Source organism: Aegilops tauschii, chromosome 3 (assembly GCF_002575655.3).
Source record: "Aegilops tauschii subsp. strangulata cultivar AL8/78 chromosome 3, Aet v6.0, whole genome shotgun sequence".
Lineage (NCBI taxonomy): Eukaryota > Viridiplantae > Streptophyta > Magnoliopsida > Poales > Poaceae > Aegilops > Aegilops tauschii.
The window spans coordinates 199,345,651-199,363,836 of record NC_053037.3 but is presented as its reverse complement, the minus strand read 5'-3'; positions in this window follow the sequence as shown (position 1 = coordinate 199,363,836).

The window sequence follows — 18,186 nt, the reverse complement described above, 5'->3', positions numbered from 1 at the left end:
AGTCCGCCGGTGTGCCTGGCGCCGCTGAAGGTGGCCCGTGCCGCCCAGGAGAGCATCGGCGCCTGCTCGGCCTCGCCTCCCCTGCCTCTGCTCTGTTCGAGCGTGAGGTAGGAGATGGCCTGAGAGCCGGGCCCCGCTCGTCAGTGACCCGGTGGGCGGGCCCCGCCCGTTTAAGTGGTAACGGCTTCGCCGGGTCCGCCTTCGACGTCACCGCTATTGCCCGTGCGGTCGTGCTGCTGGGCCAGCCCACTAGCTATCTCTTGTCCAGTGCGAGTTTTAGTTATAAACCTAAACCCTTTTCTTTTTCTTTTCCAGTAAGCTTCAAAAATCCATAAACAATTCAAATAGACTCCAAATTTGATGATTCAAATTTCTAGTGACTCCATAAATCATGCTCTACCTGTTGGTGCAACATGCACACTTTTCCAGAAAACCGTCCTTCACACAAATTTAATAAAATCCCATTTTCCATTTCTGTGATGAACTTTAGAAAATCATAGAGGGCTCATACTTGAGCCAAATGCCATGATTCAAATTCCTATATGCTTCTAAGTTCATAACTTAGTTTATAAACATTTTTATTAATACTTTCCGTGCCACACAAAATAATGAGCCATTTCTTCATACTTGTCAACTTTGCAAATTCATAGGAAAATCATTTGAACTCCAAATCCAGTGAAACCAACTCCTAGATGCTTCTAAAATCATCCTTTGTTAAATGGGTGCCTTTTCTCATTTTTCAAAAATATGTTTCTGTACACTTCTTGCAAATCCATAAACCCCTTGATTCCATCATATCAAAATGTTTAGAAATATCCACTGACTCAATTCCAATGAAACCACTCTGGATAATTTTCATATAACCAGAGATGTCCTAGAAAAGTCAAATTAATATTTTTAGAGCACTTTTATTTTCTGCCTTGTTGTGTTGCTTATTATGGTTGCTTTCGACGATAGTTGACGAAGTAGACGAAATGCTCGGAGTTGGACCAGAGATATTTGAAGACCTCGAAGACTTTGTTTAAACAAGCAATCAGCCCTTTGACCATGATGAACCATTTTACATCATAATAGTATTTTCGTTGCTTCACTGAGTGCATGATATACCTTGAATGGCAACCTTGCTAGGCTTGCCTCCGTTGCATACTTCATTGATACTTGCATTGTTCATGACTCTACCCTTGCTTAGAGTTGTGTTGGTGGGTTAGTAGTAAAGGGCTACGCAAAGTGGGTCAGGGTTATGCATGGAAAGAAACAAGTGTGGTTTGACATACTTGCAAACAGCCCCAGTGGGTGCCACTGATGCCCCTGGGAGATGATGATGAACTAGGTCACTACTTGGTGGAGAAGTAGTGTACCGAGGCTTGATAAAAGTGTTGTTTACAGAGACGGATTAGATTTAAGATTTCTCGACTGTCCCAACCTTACATGCGCAACCACTCTACCCTTATATGGGAAAGGGCATTGTTGATTACCTAGGCCGATACTAGCTTGGAGCCTGCATCACTAGTGATGGGAGAGTCGTTGTTGCGCTCTCTCGGGACGGGGTCGTGCCAGGTAGGGCGGCCATGACTGTTTTCACAGGGCATCGGACACACCGTTGGTACCCCGTGCTTGTGGTATGTGATGAATATGGGAGCGAGGCTCCACAATTTTAAGATGTGAAATGTTGGGCACGGGGGTTACTACCAATCGAGTGGACTCTATGTTAGTGTCGTCTAGGGAAAGATAGTGATCGGGTGCTTACCCCGGGTACTTGAGGTACCGCGGGTCGTGGATGATACGGAAGTTCCCCGGATCTTGTGGGTAAAGTGTGCAACCTCTGCAGAGTGTAAAAGTATTCGAATAGCCGTGTCCACGGTCAAGGACAGTTGGGTGGTGCTGCTTAGACTATGTCCATATGTTTCTGGAAAACAACACGGTTTGGTAAATCTGTTGACGTGATTCGTGAGGAAGTCACGATGAGCTTGAGCATGAGTTGTTCACAACTCTCTCTCGATGTTGATGTTTGTAACCTCCTGATACTTGTTGCAGACGCATTCATATCCTTGATAAATGTTGATCATACTTGCATGAGAAAAACAAGCTTTCCGCAAAAAAAGCCAATTTAGCAGTAGTGCCTTGCATAATTATTCTGTTATCACCGTTGGGTTGCTTGCGAGTACATTCAAAGTACTCATTGGCTTGCCACTGGTTATTTTATTGGCCAGGCATGAAAGAACAGGATTTGATGAAGAATACTTCGGTGCAAACGCGCGAGCTAGGACGCTTCCCAGTCAGAATGCCTGTAGGGTTAAGACAGATGGTATGGGTCCAAGTTACCAACGAAGATTTCCGCTGCGATGTTATACTCAATACTTGACCATAATGGTCCTACTTGTGTAATACGGTATGCATGGATGTAAGACTCTTGTTATTCAGCTTCTGTGTGTTTAGTGAGCATTGATCTCTGGGATCACTGTACATGTGCATTCGGTGATCACGACTTATGAGTCGGGGTCCCCACAATACTGCTCCAGCACAGCGAAACCCAACTCCTACTGATAATAAGCAGATTCCAGTGGCCAAAGAAAGTCCGCTCCAGTCCAGCAAAAATATGTCAACTCCATTCTAAGAAGCGTGGGCGTATCCTTACATCATGAAATTTTATAGCATGCTGACCATATTTTCTACATGTTTCTTACCCATCTCTCTTTTAGAAAATAAGCTTAACAGATAGAAGAATTTCTGCACTGGTATCGTCTGTGAGGAAAGATTCTTGCAGGAATTCTCTATGCTCCAATGCAGATGTAAGTACCTGTTGTATATCACTATATTTTTACATCAGCATGTATTTTGTTAATCGGCGTGAATCCAACCTTTATCTGATCTAAATTTAGTTGTAGCAAAATGTATGATTAAAGGCCACAATGTTGATTTTTGTAAGGAAAACTGCCTGGTAGTTTTGCATCCTCAGCTGCATGAGTGTACTATCTCATATAAGTGGGTTTGATTACTTTGGTTCTGCACAGGGTTTTCAAGGTTTTTTTACTGTGTTGTCCTGTCGTATCCCTAGCTCTTACATCATACTCCCTCTGTCACGATTACATGTCGCATAAATGGATAAAACTGGATGTATCTAGAACTGAAATACGCCTAGACCCATCCATTTATTTCCGGATGGAGGGAATACATGTCAATATGTCATGCCTTTCTATTCTTCAGTACCTATTCCATCTCTACTGTAGCATGTTTTATAATTGAAGCACCATTCTTCTATGTAAGGCATGCAAGGGGAAGACGGCTATGTTAGAATCTGAAGGGTTACAAACCAGGTCTTTGCAAAAGATCCAAACGCCAGGAGATAATAAACCAACTCCATTTTTCATAGATACTGCTCCAACACAGAGAAACCCAACTCCCACTAATAATAAGCAGATTCTAGTGGCCAAAGAACTAGTCCGCTCCAGTCCAGCAAAAGAATGTCAACTTCATTCTAAGAAGCGTGTGCGTATCCTCGCATCATGAAATTTTATAGCATTCTGATCATATTTTCGACATGTTTCTTACCCATCTCTCTTTTAGAAAATAAGGTTAAATGATAGAAGACGTCCTGCATTGGGATTGTATTCGTGGAAAATATCTTGCGGGAATTCTGTGTGCTCCAATGCTGATCTAAGTACCTGTTGTATATCACTATATTTTTACATCAGCATGTATTTTGTTAATCGGCGTGAATCCAACCTTTTTCTGATCTAAACTTAGTTGTAGCAAAATGTTAAAGGCGCCAATGTTGATTTTTGTAAAGAAAACTGCCTGGTAGTTTTGCATACTGAGCTGCATGAGTGTACTATCTCATATCATGCACATTACTGAATTGTAGTGTTGCTCTGGTTGCCCATTCATTCATTCATTCATTCATTGTGTCAATGCTGCTTTCGTATTACCTTACCTGGCTGATGATAGCTGTGCCATAATGTGTTAATTTGGTGTTGGCTAGTTGCCCAAACGTTCGTTGTGCCAATGTTGCTTTCCTATTATCTGACTTGGCCAATGGTAGCAACGCTAGTGTCTTAATTTGGTGCAGGCTGCTGAAGATAAGAAGACAAACTCTCAAAATAGCAAGGCAACCCCATTGTTTCTTTCCAATAAATCTAGGCCAGGTAATATGCCAATAACTCATGATTAATCTGTTTGGTTCCCCTCCTAATTTATGTTATGATGTAGTGGTCAAGACACTCTCCACTATCAATAATACAAGCCTACCAAAATCGCCATCTGAATCTGTTCAGTATCCTCTGTCTCGAATGCACTGGAAAAAATGTATGTTTGTGAACCAATTAATGGCTGAAGGAATGATGGTTGTGGGTTATTCTTGGGTTGTGGGTTATCAAGATAAACTGCAGGTTCTATCTCAACATCATTATCTTTTTCATTATCAGAAGGTGAGTGTTCACTACCATATTGAGTTTCAGCATCAGAGATAGAGACTTCATTATCCTTATCAGGAGGTTTTTCTACTTCAGGTTCACTAGAAGCATGCAAAGTCCTATAATTTTTCTTCTTCCTTTTCTTTTTAGAAGGACTACGTGCATCAGTGTTAGCTCTTTGAGAGTCTTTTCCAATTCTTTTTGGGTGTCCCTCAGGATAAAGTGGTTCCTGAGTCATTTTACCTCCTCTAGTTGCTACTCTAACAGCAAAGTCACTTATATTATTATTCATTTCATCAAGCAACTCTCTTTGAGATTTAGCAACTTGTTCTAAGGAGTTTGAACCACAGAAGCATGTTTTCCAACACCTCTAACATCATTTGACATTCTAAATAAAAAGTCACTCAAGCGAGCAATCATATTAGAATTGTATTTCAATTGTTTCATAACATTTGCATTGAAGTGATCTTGTTTTCTAATGTAGTTTTCGAACTCATAAAGGCATTGGCTAGGGTGCATATTGTGAGGATTGTCATTATCACTGAACTTCATTAGAGAATTTACCTCTACCACCTTAGGCAGTGGTGGTGTATTAAGCCCATGTATTTCTTCAATAGGAGGTCAATTTTTAAAATCCTCAGCTTTAATACCTTTTTCCTTCATAGATTTATTTGCCTCTTGCATATCTTCAGGACTGAGATATAATATACCCCTGTTCTTCGGAGTGGGTTTAGGCGGTGGTTCAGGAAGAGTCCAATCATCATAATTTTTCAATATGTTATTCAATAATTCTTCAGCTTGCCCAATAGTTCGTTCCCCGAAAACACAACGAACACAACTATGTACGAAATCCCTAGAAGCATCGGTTAGTCCATTATAGAAGATATCAAGTATTTCATTTTTCTTAAGAGGATGATCAGGCAAAGCATTAAGTAATTGGAAAAGCCTCCCCCAAGCTTGTGGGAGACTCTCTTCTTTAATTTGCTCAAAGTTAAATATTTCCTGCAAGGCAGCTTATTTCTTATGAGCTGGGAAATATTTTTCAGAGAAGTAATAAATCATATCCTGGGGACTACGCACACAACCAGGAGCAAGAGTATTGTACCAAGCTTTAGCATCACCCTTTAATGAGAACAGAAATAATTTGAGAATATAGTAATAGCGAGTCTTCTCATCTCGAGTAAAAAGGGTGGCTATGTCATTCAACTTAGTAAGATGTGCCACAATAGTTTCAGTTTCATAACCATGGAAAGGATCAGATTCAACCAAAGTAATTAACTCTAAGTTGACAGAGAATTCATAATCCTTATCATCAATAAAGATAGGTGAACTAGCAAACTTAGGATCATATTGCATTCTAGCATTCAGAGATTTTTCTTTATACTTGCATAATAATTTCTCTATATCATCTTTATCCTTACAAGCAAGAATGTCTCTAGTTGTCTCTTCATTCATAACATAGCATTCCGGTACCTTAGGCAATTCATATGTAGGAGGGCAGGCTAGTAGGTGTTTTTCAAGATTTTCAGTTTCAAGCTCATCATCAGTTTCAAAAACATCATGTTGTCTTACTCTAGCAATTTGTTCATCAAGGAAATCACCAAGTGGCACATCATTATCATCAAGCAACGTACTAGCATCATCATAAGTATCATTCATAGTAGAAGTAGCATCATCAATAACTTGTGACATATCAGGGTTAATAGCATGTGGTGGTGTCGCAAGTTTACTTATAACAGAAGGTGAATCTAAAGCAGAGCTAGATGGCAGTTCCTTACCTCCCCTCGTCTTAGAGGGAAATATCTTGGTCTAAGCATCCTTCAAATTCTTCATAGTGATAAATTGATAATAATCCCAAGTGACTCAACAAATATAGCTATGCTCCCTGGCAGGGGCGCCAAAAAAGGTCTTGATAACCCACAAGTATAGGGGATCGCAACAATTTTTGAGGGTAGAGTATTCAACCCAAATTTATAGATTTGACACAAGGGGAGCCAAAGAATATTTGCAAGTATTAACAGCTGAGTTGTCAATTCAACCACACCTGGAGATTAATTATCTGCAGCAAGGTGATCAGTAGCAAAGTATTATGCTAGTTTGGATAATAGTAGCAGCAGCAATAGTAACGGTAACAGTGATAGTAGTAGTTTTATAGCAAGTGCAACAATAACAACAATGATGGTAACTTAGCAACAAGAATATAGGATAATTTCGTAGGCATTGGATTGGCAATGTGTTGGATGATATTCATCATGTGACAGTCATAACCTAGGGCGATACAGCACTAGCTCCGGTTCATAAATATAATGTAGGCATGTATTCTGTAAGTAGTCATACATGCTTATGGAAAGAACTTATATGACATCTTTTGTCCTACCCTCCCGTGGCAGTAGGGTCCAATTGGAAAATAAGGGATATTAAGGCCTCCTTTTAACAGAGAACCGGAACAAAGCATTAACACACGGTGAATACATGAACTCCTCAAACTACGGTCATCACCAGGAGTGGACCCGACTATTGTCACTCCAGGGTTGCCGGACCATAACACGTAGTAGGTGACTATAACTTGCAAGATCGCATCTAGAACATGGATATAATGGTGATAACATAAACGGTTCAGATTTGAAATCATGGCACCCGGGCCCAAAGTGACAAGCATTAAGCATGGCAAAGTCATAGCAATATCAATCTCAGAACATAGTGGATACAAGGGATCAATCCCTAACAAAACTAAATCGATTACATTATGAATCTCATCCAACTCCTCACCGACCAGTGAGCCTACGAAGGAATTACTCACTCCCAGTGGGGAGCATCATGGAATTGGCGATGGAGAAGGGTTGGTGATGACGAAGAGCGAAGATCCCCCTCTCCGGAGCCCCAAACGGACTCGTGATCTGGCCTCCCGATGAAGAACAGGAGGTGACGGCGGCTCTGTCTCGTGGATCACAACAATTCTTTCTCCCTGGTTTTTTCTAAAAAATAGGATTTTATAGCGTCGGTTTCAGGGTCTGTGGGGCCACAGGTGGGGACAACCCACCTGGGCGTGCCTGGGGGGCAGGCGCGCTTTGGTGGGTTGTTCCCACCCAGTTGCCCACCTCAGGTGGCTCTTGGCCCCGGAAATTCTCTTTATTGATACAAAAATTCCTCGCAAAGTTTCGTCCCATTTCGAGAACTTTTATTTCTGCACAAAAACAACACCATGGTAGTTCTGCTGAAAACAGCAGTCCGGGGTTAGTTTCATTCAAATCATGCAAATTAGAGTCCAAAACAAGAGGAAAAGCATTAGCAAAAGTAGATACGTTGGAGGCGTATCAGGCATCTTCAAGGTGTTATAGGCATAGTGGGATGCCGCCATGAATTTAGCCAGGGCCGGGCGGCCAACGATCCCATTGTATGGCAGGGGGAGGTCAACCACATCAAACACAATCTTCTCGGTCCGGTAGTTCAGCTCTCCCGCGAACATTACTGGCAACGTGATCTTTTCCTTAGGATGGCTCCTGCCAGCATTAACTCCTTGAAACGTGCCGGTAACCTCCAACTCTTCCTGTACTATCTGAGGCTTGCTGATAACTGCCGGGGAGATCAGATTCAACCCGGCCCCGCCGTCCACCAACATCTTTGTGACCTTGAGGTTGCGAATTGTTGGAGAGACCAACAACGGCAAACACCCTACCGCAGTGGTACGGTTAGGATGATCCGCTTCGTCAAAGATGATGGGCGTGCGCGACCATTTGAGCGGCTTCCGGGCCTCTGGCGCTGGTTCCACGGCATTGACTTCTCGTGCCCACCGCTTGAGTTGGCGGTGAGAGGTGTGCATAAATGCACCCCCGTCAATGCACGGGGTGTTAGTGGCCTTCTGAAACTCATGCTCACTGATTTCCTCTTCAACCCCTCCATTGTTCTCCATAACAGGTTTCCTTCTCTCGACCTCTGGCGGGTTTTCCTTGGTTCCTAAAGGGTTTGCCGGGGCGATTTGCTTCATCGCCTCAGCCCTTACCGCCAGCGACACTCTGACCTTTTTCCTTGTCGCACTTCTCATCTTCTGCTCTCTTTCTCTTAACAAGCCGCTCAACCTAACAACACTCTTGAAGGTCGTGGCCTTTGGTCCGATGAATCTTGCAGTACGAACCATCACCTTTCGCGGCTTTCTCGGTAGCCGCGGTTTCCCGGCAGTCATCGCACACGACAGCTTCCTTGCCGGGGATCTCAGCTTTGGCCCTCTTGCCGGTACTAGGCGTACCAGATCCTTCAAAAGTCATCACTGCCATATCCTTCCACTTCTTGCTGCGCTTCTTGCTCTTCTTCAGACTGGTTGATTCATCATCATCCTCTGAATCGACGTTGTTGCAATCTTCCTCTCCAGGCAACTTCCTTCCCTCCTCTATCCGAGCACACTTATCTACCAAGGTGTAAAGCTCCTTCACAGTCTTGGGCAAGCGCACGTTCATCTTGGAATGGATCCGGCGGTTGCGCACATCGGACTGGAAGGCAGCTATCACAGCTGCTGGATGGATATTTGGGATGTTTCGATGAACTTTGTTGAATCTCTCTAAATACTTACGGAGGGTTTCTCCTTCCTTCTGTTGGAAAAGCTGCAAGTCGTTGGGCCTGCTGGGCTCTTGATGGCCGCTAGTGAAGGCGCCAATGAACTCATGGCACAGGTCAGCCCACGACGAAATGGAGTTCTCCGGTAGGTGCATCAGCCAAGACCTCACATTGGACTTGAGAGCCAAAGGGATGTAGTTGGCGAACACCTTATCATCTCTTCCCCCGGTAGCCTTAACAGCGATGGTGTAGATGCTCAGAAACTTTGTCTAGTTCAGCCTCCCATCATACTTCTCGGGTATCTCTAGCTTAAATGTGCGAACGGACGGCCAACGGACTTGCCGTAGCTCACGAGTAAAGGTAGGGCACCCAACCTCGAAAGGTAGGCACCCGCCGATACCGAGCGCGGGTTCGTCGACATTAGGATCGTCGCACCCATCGGTCTGGCGGTGGTCGTCGAGGTGGTTATCAACAACGACGTGCACATATCCCCTCCGCCTATCCTCCGGGGCTCGCCGTCGGCCTGGACGTGCTCGAGGGTCAGAAGAGGCCATCGAGACATCCTCAGGGTCTTGATTCTGCTGTGCTTGCGCTGGCTGTCATGGCGGGGACAGCACCAAGGGGGTGGCCCCTTCTGTACGGCCAACAGCACAAGCCGTCGTCGTCGCTTGGGGAGGCCGTGGCAGGCCAACTCGCTGTGAGCCCCCGGCCTCGGCGAAACCGAGTAACTTTGGATGGTGGCACGCCATTCGTCCATCTGCTAGGCCGCTGGCGGAAACCTTAGCAGCAGTTGAGCCTGCGGCATGGACTCCGTAGCTGTACTTGGCATGGGTGATGATGAAGTAGATAGCACTGTCGCTCGGCTCCTGACGGTGCCAGTGGCAGCAGCACCGTGCCTCCGCTGTTGTGGGGCTGCCACCTGGATGGCATGGTGGTGCGGCGAAGGTGCTCGAGGGCCAGCGGCTCCGTCGGGCGCAGCGACTTGGTCGACCCGTCCCGGGGGAGGTGCACGCGCTGCGGTCGCTCCCGTGGTGGGGGCGGTCGGAGGACGGCGATTCGCCCCGGTCCGAGCGCCATTGCTGTGGCTGTGCTCGTCGGCGAGAGGAGGGGGCATGGAAGGAGTAACCCCCTCACCCGTACCTTGCGGAGCGTGGCCGTCGGGGCGCTACGGATGTTGTTCTCCTCCGATGTCTCCTGCTCTTGTGTTGGCCGCTGGGGAAGTGGTGACGGTGACGCCTGCTTCGACCACGTCCCCAGCAGCATCCACGTCCTCGCGTGCCTCCGCATCCCCCGCAGCGTTGACGCCGCGGGAGGCGGAGCCTTCGAGGTGGACGGATGAGCCGAAGCACCAAATTTCTTCTTGGGTGCCATGGTCGACGGCGCCGTCAAAGGTGAAGATGGTGATGAAGATGACGCGCTGCAAACACCTTCAGGTTCGCGCAAGCGCTCCCCCTACCTGGCATGCCAAAGATGTCACGGGAAACCACGGCCACCTAAGGGACCAGAGGGCCCCTTGCTGGTTCGGCAGGGGGACGTCGCGTTGCACAAATAGCAGACGAGCGTGCGGCAGCGCGACAAGGATCACGCAAGCAATTTTACCCAGGTTTGGGCCGCCGTGAGGCATAAAACACTACTCCTGCTTTGGTGGATTGATGGTGGAAGAATGGTGGTGAGGCGTAGTACACTGCCCGGTAGGGGTTGCCTCAGGGCGACCATGGCTACGCGTGTATGGGTGTGTGTGTGTGTTATACAACCTTGTAACCCTTTCTACGGTTGCCAGGGGCCTCCTTTTATAGATTAAGGGGTTACCACAATGTAAAAGTAGTCATTATGCACTAATAAGATAGCAAACAGTGCTATAATACCTAACTCTGCAGGCTGACAGGGTGCATTAAATGCACCACTTAACATCACATCATTGGTTGCCCGGCAAGCCTTACCGGGCTGTCTCACCAGCTCCACGCCTGCTCGCTTCACATGTCGCAGGACTGGTGTCATCTGTAGGCATTTCCTGTAGAAAGAGGCCTCCATGTGGCGAACGGCTGCCCCTTAGCCACTTTGCGGCTTGACACCGCACTAATTGACGACGTGGGTCATGGCGGAGTGGTTGGGTGAGGTGGCTTTGCTCTCGTGAGTCCCGGCAGGCCCTGCAGGGACGTCTTGGACGTCTTCTTCCGGGGGTGACCCCGTCCCTATCAAGCTCGGCTGCCCGGCAAGGGAGGCTTTTCTCCTGGTGGCATCTTGTTTCTCTGGCTTGACTTTGGTCCTCTTGGTCTGCCTGTTGGTCCTTCGAAGCTCTTGGTCTCTTGAAATCTGACTTGGGTCTGTGCCTCAATCCCGTTCTCGTGCCTGTGCACAGTCTGGGCAATAGACCCAGGGTTCGTTGCACCGACACACACGGCTCAGGTGTATTAGGCAAGGACATGATGTAAGAGAAAAGGCAAGGACACGACTATTACACACGGATCAGGTTTATTAGGCAAGGACACGATGCAAAAACAAGGCAAGGACACGATGTATAATATTGCACAAGGAAACTAAAACGGATTGATATTAGCCAAGGATTCAAACTTATACTACTGTGCACAGAGTAGTTTTCAGCCGACACTCATCCATACCATATTCAAACTCTACAATGTCTGGACTAATATAAAGGTTGGGGCACACAACCCACACCACCTAGGGAATAAACAGGCGCCGGAACACCCAGCAACACGGCATATGAACATTCAAGGGATTGAAGGGAAATCCACACAACAACGTCTGAACACCCACACCACACGTATGAGGATTGAAGGGAGATCCACACAACGACATATCAACACACACCAAGAACGATCAATTGCACCAGCAAGTTGATTCCACATGAATCGAAGGGCGACATACGGAAGGATGACAAGCACATCGATGGACGAAAGAAGAAGCAACAAAAACATCATCAAGTTTGGGTAATATATAGCTGAAATCTTGAGGTCTGTTTAGATCTTTTCATCCCTGCATGTCTTCGCAACTTCCTTATGAACACCATATTTTCTTGTTCATTGACCATTAGTTAGAACACTTATTTCTAACATTAGTGCATTATCATATGGACCTATTTTAGAATTGTTTTGAAGGCAACATCTCTATGGCGTACACGAAGTTGAGTGAGTTAACCACAACAGGACAGACGTCAAATGTTAAAGCCAAAATAATGAGGATGTGGGACTCGATCAACCCTTCGACTGATGAAATTATAAGCATCGATGTGATCTTGATGGATGAGCAGGTATTTTCTTCACATAATTAACAATTGGATTGTTATACAGTTCAATTTACTGCTATGATTTTTCTTTCATTAAATTCTGAAGGGCCATACAGTTCATGCTACTATCTGGAAGAATTTAATTGATACTTACAGACCAAAGATCAACAAGTGTTCTGTATATGCTTTTAGCAATTTTAAGGTTGTAGATTGAACAAAATATCGGTCAGTCAGCAAAAAAAATGGACAGCCCGCTGCTTGTAGCTCCCGCTTGCACAGGGTCCGGGGAAGGGTCTGACCACTTTGGCTCTATTGTACACAACCTTTCCCTACATTTCTGTAAGAGGCTGTTTCCAGGACTTGAACCCATGACCTCATGGTCACAAGGAAGCAGTCAGCAAGGAAATTAAAATTATTTTTTATACAATACAAAACTAAAGGAGATGAAAGTTTCATCGGATAATTTTCCAGATTACTACTTTGAGTTTGCTAGCAAAGATACCCTCCAAGAATGGCTAGAAAAAGACCAACAATGCTTAGGTATGTTCATATTCATATTCTTACTTCCAATAACAGCAAAAACAACAAAGCCTTTAGTCCCAAAAAAGTTGGGGTAGGCTAGAGGTGAAACCCATAAGATCTCGCGACCAACTCATGGCTCTGGCACATGGATAGCAAGCTTCCACGCAACCCTGTCCATAGCTAGTTCTTTCGTGATACTCCAATCCTTCAAGTCTCTCTTAACGGACTCCTCCCATGTCAAATTCGGTCTATCCCGACCTCACTTGACATTCTCCACATGCTTGAGCCGTCCGCTATGCACTGGAGCTTTTGGAGGCCTGCGCTGAGTATGCCCAAACCATCTCAGACGATGTTGGACAAGCTTATCTTCAATTGGTGCTACCCCAACTCTATCTCGTATATCATCATTCCGGACTCTATCCTTCCTCGTGTGGCCACACATCCATCTCAACATACGCATCTCTGCCACATCTAACTGTGTTACATGTCGCCTTTTAGTCGGTCAACACTCAGCGCCATACGACATTGCGGGTCGAACAGCCGTCTTGTAGAACTTGCCTTTTAGCTTTTGTGGCACTCTCTTGTCACAGAGAATGCTAGAAGCTTGGCACCACTTCATCCATCCGGCTTTGATTCGATGGTTCACATCTTCATCAGTACCCCCATCCTCCTGCAACATAGACCAAATATCTAATGGTATCGGTCACAAAATGTGGTGTTGTGCAATCGAGCATAGCTCTCAGAGATAAATGAATGAGATGCTCCAGTATCGAAAAGAACTGTTGCCGGATGGCAATTAACAAGGAGCGTACCAAGGACGACGTTGGGATCCTCATGAGTTTCTTCAGCTGAAACATATAGTTGACATGGCCACGTGCAGTGGTGGCTGGCTTGGCGTAGTAAGTGTTTCCTGCTGGCTTACCACGGCCAACGGACTGTCCAGGTTGATTGAGGTTGTTTCGGGGGCACTCGCGCAAATAGTGACCCGTTTCTCCACACTTGAAGCATGTCACAATATTGGGGCGTGGAGCAGCATTAGCAGCGGGGCCACCATAGACCTTGGGCGGTGCATGCTGCTGGTTGGGGCGAGGCGCCTCGAAGGATGGGCTCGGAGTGAACCTAGGTGGCAGAGCAGTGTTTGGAATCCAGACCCGGCGTTTCTGGGATCCGGAGCCGGATGAGGAACCAAAATCGCGAGAGTGTGTGCGTGTAGCGTCATAGTCAGTCTGTCCTGTCTCGGCACTAATGGCCTTATTGACCAACTTCTGGAAGGAGGTGCACTCATGCAAACGGAGATCACGGCGAAGCTCGGGGCTAAGTCCCTTGCGGAACCTTGCCTGCTTCTTGGCGTCGGTGGATACCTCTTCAGGAGCATAGCGTGCTAGATTTCCAAACTCACGGCTGTATGCATCCACGGTCAGTCTGCCTTGGGTGAAGTTGCAGAATTCTTCCCGCTTACGATCTATGAGACCCTCCAGAATGTGATGCTCACGGAAAGCCTCACTGAATTCAGCCCAAGTAGTGATTTGGCCAGCTGGGCACATCGCCTCAAAGTTTTCCCACCAAAGGCTAGCAGGGCCTTCGAGGTGATAGGTAGCGTAGGTAACCTTATCTGCTTCGGCTACGTTGGCAGAACGTAGCTTATGGTTGATGCTGCGGAGCCAATCATCCGCATCAAGGGGCTCGACGGAATGGTTGACCTTCGGTGGGTACAACTTGATAAAGTCATTGATGGACACCAGGTCGTTCCTCTGGTGACGTGCAGTATTCTGCTCAATTCGCTCTAACAAGCGGTTAGTCTCACGCTTGTTTCTTTCTGCCTCCAGCATAACTTCAGCCAGTGAAGGCGGTTGGGGCAGGTTCTCCCCCCTGGCTGCATTGGCTTCACCCTGCGCCTGGACGGCAGGGTTGTTGCGGGTGTTAAACATCCTAGGAGAAACAAAGCAATGGTTTAGACGAGGATGGCTAAATCTTGGTAGGGAAGTGCAGAATATAATGGATAACACGGAATGCAGAGATGATCATGAGTATGACTTGGTAACATAGCAACATACATATACCAACGGTCGTACACGCCATACATAGTTTAGTACAAGCCCAGGCTAAGGTACAACTACGATGAAAGACGGTACATCTCATCAGAGGCATTCCAAGCTCCTATACATTATTTTTCTACACCTCCGGAACGTGATACACACCAAGTTGTATCCCACAAGACACGCAGGATTGTGGAGATTACAACTGTTACAATACTAGTGGAACTACTACCAACTCAGACGTCTCCGTAGTAATCTTCATAGAAGTCACCACCATGTCCTGGGAGCTGAACATGATCATCTGGAAACAGTCGGTCCTGTGGAGCTTGCGGTCCATAAGGACTCGGGTGTGGCCTTGGTCCAACAAACGGTGGCAGACGGGGTCCACGAGGAGGGGTGATGCCTCCTACATCACACCATTCCATACATTCTGGCAGACCAGATCGCACGGGGTACAAGTCCCTCATGTCCATAAACCCAGCTTGCACGGCAGGTGCAAACCGTGTCAGAGTGGCCCAGTGATCAGCACGAGCATTAAAGAGATCCATTCGCAAGGCACGATTCTCATGGTCCTTGTCCTCAAGCATCTCGGTGGTGGTGCGGAGTAGTGAGTTCTCATGGGTAGAATCACAGTAAGTAGCCTGATAGTACCCCTGTGCCCCAGGGAGTGCTGCTGGCATATAGCGGAAGTCGGTGTTCTGAAGCAAGGCAGTTCTGGCTCGCATGATAGTCACCATTGAGTAAGCTGCGTCCTGCACGGACATCTCGACGGTAACCCCAAGTCCATAAGAGCAATGGAGGGGTTCAGTGGCTCCAGGATAGGATGGGTAAATCCTGACTGTGCAAAGATATTGACTTTGATTAAAGTCTCGGAACTGCTCCTCGACGGTATACTCGGGATACCAACGATAGCCTGTCTCAACCATCACTCGGACCAGCATGGCCGTGTGACCAGGTACGCCGATGCACCGGGTCAGACGAACCACTTGATTCTGGGAACGGGTGGCCATCTGAAAGCACGAAATAATGCAAGGCATTAGTATTTCTAGAAGAATTCGGACAGCATAACGGCTGTAAATGCTCGAAAAAGGATTTGAGACATTCGCGACAGTTTGCAATACCACTCAACAACATCATGTCAAGGTTCTGGTTTAACCGACAACATACTAAGGTAGTAGAAACTGAACCGAAGCATGGAACCAACAATCCTATAAGTTACTACGGATTAGTAACACGTGAACCTAACAGAGAGGAGAGAGCCTAGTCCTTAACCCACGTAGAAGGAGAAGAGAATGACTCAGATCAGAGGGCATGGGGTAAAGGAGTAAAAGCACCTTACGTTCCCTCCCACAATCAATTCCCCTACATATAACTAAAGCATTTCTAGACTCGACATCGACCAGTTTGGCTTATCGCACCTACAGGCAGTCCGGCTCTGATGCCAACGCTGTCAGGACCCCGATTCCAAGTCACACCGATCTAGCCTGTAACACCTCATATCACATTGCGGCCTCACGCATGGTACTCCCACGGGTGTTGCCTTACCATGGCCCGGGACCGTTTGCGCCTTTTGGCTCACGTATATGACAATGTCGCTAGCATCCATATGACAGAGAACCCGGGCCGACATGGCTAGTCGTGAACCCAAAGCGGCACTAACGTATGGGGACAGGCATACATGAATCAACATCGAACGTGTCGGTCAGCAGCATGTGAATCCGGGCTATGGCACTGGGCTAACAGGACTCCGGGAACCCGGGCTGTAGTAGGCTAGGCAGGACTCCGGATGTCACCGCGTGACATTTCCCCGAAGGGACAGACACAGGAACGATATGAATCACATGCCGGCCAGTCAGGTGTCCAGAGCAGTAGTGCTGGGCTAGCAGGACTCCGGTGAACCGGGCTGTAGCGGACTACTATGGCTCAAGGAGGCACTAGACTACATTTCCCCATAAGTGAGGTTGCCAAGGATAAAGAACTAGATTGTCGGATCCCACACATACCAAGCATTTCAAACATACACACAATATGCTCGATATGTGCAAATACAACATGGCATCACAACAAAACTCTACAACTCAAAGTACTTTATTTAAAGGGCTCCGCAGAGCCTTACATAACTTGTTCATACAGATAGGGGTCACATGACCCGACACTCAAGTCATACAATCATACCAGCACATGCGGAAGCAAACTGTCTGGGTACAGACGCTAGAAAGAAACAAGGCTTGATGAAGCCTCTCTATCTACGTAGGACCTTCACAAGCCTAGATCACCACCTGGGTGGCAAGTCACTCGTCGTCGTCGAGTTCTACGTAGAACCCATCAGAAGGGGCGGTGGTGTCGTCTGAACACAGTAATTGAAGCAACATGAGTACAAAGGTACTCAGCAAGTCTTACAACAGATCCTACTATACATGTTCATTCTCAAGAAGGTAGTGCGGTTATTGCAGCAAGCCAGCTTTGACTCTTGGCTAAGCTATCCTACGATACACCACCTGTGAAATAGTTTTCGCACACGAGTCCACTAATCACCATCTCAATACCCCACCATCGATCCTCCCTCGTCATCCCACGAGAGGGCCATCCGCGGTACTCACACATATCTTGAGGCTTTTAGTAGTATCCATTTACTTGTCTATGAACTGCATAAGCGACCAAGTAGTCCTTCGCCGCGGACGCGGCTATTCGAATAGTTTTATACCCTGCAGGGGTGTACTTCGTCACACACGCTCTCACCACTTATCGTCGCTACACGACGTGTACTCGGCAACCTTCAAGAGGAAGCCCAACGTGGGTGTCGGCCATAGCCTACCTAAACACTCGAGTCTCTAGTCCAGGTTTATCGCCTATTCAGGTTCCATCCGCAGGGAGTCCGGCCGAGGTTTCCACATACGGCCCCGAACGATGTGTGCAGGGTTCCCGAGACACCAAACGGGCGACTCGGTACACCGGGCCACGAGCCTACCGCATCATAGCCCACCCCTTGGTCAGCGTTGTCCACGGCCTCCAGCTTAGTACAAACACCAGAAACTACGTGCAACTCCTGGACAGAGGACAAGGGTGATTAAGAAGCCGAGGGGGTCCATTGGTTTCGGGCCCAATGCGTGGTAGTAGCTGAATCTTAAATCACGCATACAGATCCCAGTTCTTAGGGATGGTCTCAATGAAACAACCCACCATGTACTCCTACATGGCCTCCCATCGATACCTTTACCAAATCGTATTCAACACTTCACTCTCATTACCGACACACACTTTCACTCTAGTTCATCACCCTGATGAGCCAGACCTGACACGACTCTAAGCGTAGCAAGCATAGCATTGTAGGAACACAACATGGCTCAATCAACTCCTACACATGCTAGTGGGTTTCATCTAGTTACTGTGGCAATGACAGGTCATGCAAAGGAAAGTGGGTTCAACT